Below are 2750 nucleotides of genomic sequence, written 5' to 3'. Positions count from 1 at the left end.
TATAAAAAGATTTTATTAACTTGCCATCTTAATAGAAAGAAAAATTGTAATTATTGCATTGATGAATATTAGAGTGGATAATTGATGAGATTGGATTCCCTAATTTTATTCTTCTATTGAATTAATTTCTTGAAGTCTTTGTGTTTATATTTTGAATTTTGTTTTAAGTTTTACTTGTAGTTATTTTGTTCATGCATTAATTTCTACATTTTAAAAATCAAACATTCGATTAACCAAATAGAAATCATAAATTAATTATATGGTAATTGATAAATCAGTCTCTGTGGGACGATACCTGGATTTATCAGTTTTATTAGGAATTGCGATTATGTATACTTGCGTAACATTAAAATCTCGCAATAAGTTTTTGGCGCCGTTGCCGGGGACTGAAATATTATCAATATCAAAATAGTTAATTTTCTTTCTAATTTGGTTTGGTTTTTGATCAATTTTCTAACTTGGTTTATTACTTCTTTTTATCCCTATTTCATGTAGTATTGTTTTATGCGCTGAAGAAGAGGGGCTGACAGTTTAGTGCTTCTTAATCTTGAGATAGAGAAGGCTTGTAAGTCGAACCGCAAAAAGAAAAGAGAAGGAGCCATTATGGGTGACAACGCACTTAATGGTGGTGGAAATGTTATACCGCCAAATGAAAATGCAGCAACTGAAACCCAAAATGCACGTACACTCAGAGATTATGTGCTCCCTATAGTCATAGGAGTACAAACATGCATTAGACAACCAGCAATCACTATCAATAATTTTGAGATCAAACCAACTATTCTTCAGATGGTTCAGTCCACAGTTCAGTTTGGTGGACTCCCCACAAAAGATCCTAATATGCATATAGCTAGTTTCCTAGAGCCATGTGCCACTTTCAAATATAATGGGGTGAGTGACGATGCCATTCGACTGAGGTTATTCCCATTTTTGCTGCGAGATAGGGCAAAGATTTGGCTGAATTCCCTTCAATCTAATTCTATCAATACTTGGGAAGAGCTAGCTCAGAAATTCCTTGCGAAGTTCTTTCCCCCATCAAAAGCAGCAAAACTAAGGGGTGAGATCAATAATTTCTATCAGAATGACGGAGAATCATTGTATGATATGTGGGAAAGGTTTAAGGAACTGCTGAGAAAATGTCCTCATCATGGTATAGAAAAGTGGATGTTGGTCCACAACTTTTACAATGGACTATACGACACTACTCACACCATTATATACGCGACAGCAAGGGGTATGAACTGTTGGAGGAAATGGCTATGAAAAACTATCAATGGCCTACTGAATGAGAAAGTACTAAGAAAGTGGCTGGGGTACATGAATTAGATGCCATCACCGCATTGACTTCTCAAGTTGCTTCATTGACCAAGCAGTTGCAACAGACCACTGTCTCAGCCAATGCTATTCAGATGTGAACTATGTGGGGGACCGCACTCTTAGGATCAGTGTCAAGTAGTTGTTACAGATTCTCAAAGTAGTATTCTAATGGATCAGGCTCAGGTTTAAGCCATTGGGAATTTTCAGAGGCCTTACAACAACCCCTACTCTAACTCATTTAATCATGGGTGGAGAAATCATCCTAATTTTTCCTGGAGAAATAATCAAGGCCAGCAACAACAGCTTCAACCACAGTATCAACAGCCTATGTCTCAACCTCCACCACCGGCATCAACTTCTCAGCAATCTAGGTCACCAACTCCTACAGAACAACCTAGTGAACTGTAAGCAACATTATTAACTATCACCAACACCCAGACTGAGTTTATGACTGGACTAGATCCTCCATTAGGAATTTGGAGATGCAAGTGGGGTAGTTGGTGAATATGATGAATAATAGGCCTCCATGGAATTCGCCTAGTAATATTGTTGTGAACCCCAAGGAGCAGTGTCAGGCCATAACATTGAGAGGTGGGAAACAAGTTGAGTAGCCTACACCACAACCATATGTTGAGAAGAATGATGAAAGGGGCGAGACAAATGGTTCAAAGGAAAGGGTGGTTACTGATGATCATCCTATTCCTGAAAAGGCTCCACCAGTTAATGTTGATACTCAAGTTAGAATTCCATATCCTTAAAGACAGGAAAAATTCATTGGATAAATAGTTTTCCAAGTTTTTAAAAAGTTGCACATCAACATCCCCTTCGCGGAAGCTTTAGAACAAATGCCTAGCTATGTAAAGTCATGAAGGAGATCCTGTCAAAAAAGAGAAAAATGGAGGATTATGAGACTGTAGCTTTGACAGAGGAATGTAGTGCAATAATGCAAAGGAAGCAGCCCCAAAAGTTGAGAGATCCGAAGAGCTTTACTATACAGTGCACTATAGGTAATTTTGAGTGCAAACACGCTTTATGTGACTTGGGGGCAAGTATTAATTTGATGCCTTTGTCTGTTTTTCACCGGCGTGGTTTGGGTGAAGCAAGACCCACGACAGTTACTTTATAGTTGGCTGACAGGTCAGTGAAATATCCTAGGGGAATTATTATGTATTAGTCAAGGTGGACAAGTTTGTATTTCCCGCCGATTTCATTGTTTTGGATATGGATGAAGATGTTGATGTTCCTATAATACTTGGAAGACCATTTTTAGCTACGGGGCAAGCGCTTATAGATGTACATAAAGGTGAGTTGAGGCTCTGTATTCAAGGTGAGGATGTGGTTTTCAATGTATTTAAAGCAATGTCCTACCCTAGAGCAAGAGATACTTGTTTTTCTGTTGATATGGTTGAGGGGGTTGTTTCTAAGAAAAGTGT

The 2750-nt window shown here is 38.2% G+C and overlaps 1 non-coding gene across 1 annotated transcript; it reads right to left on the bottom strand.

The window, feature by feature from the left end:
• Positions 1-1047: 1047 nt before the first annotated feature.
• On the bottom strand, positions 1048-1154 carry LOC133820597 (small nucleolar RNA R71). The gene has a single exon (XR_009887003.1). It is a non-coding gene; the product is annotated as a small nucleolar RNA R71 (small nucleolar RNA).
• Between the last annotated feature and the right edge of the window lie 1596 nt (positions 1155-2750).

The sequence above is a fragment of the Humulus lupulus genome, chromosome 2 (genome assembly GCF_963169125.1).
Source record: "Humulus lupulus chromosome 2, drHumLupu1.1, whole genome shotgun sequence".
Taxonomy (NCBI): Eukaryota; Viridiplantae; Streptophyta; class Magnoliopsida; order Rosales; family Cannabaceae; genus Humulus; species Humulus lupulus.
This window is presented reverse-complemented; position numbering and strand designations above follow the sequence as displayed.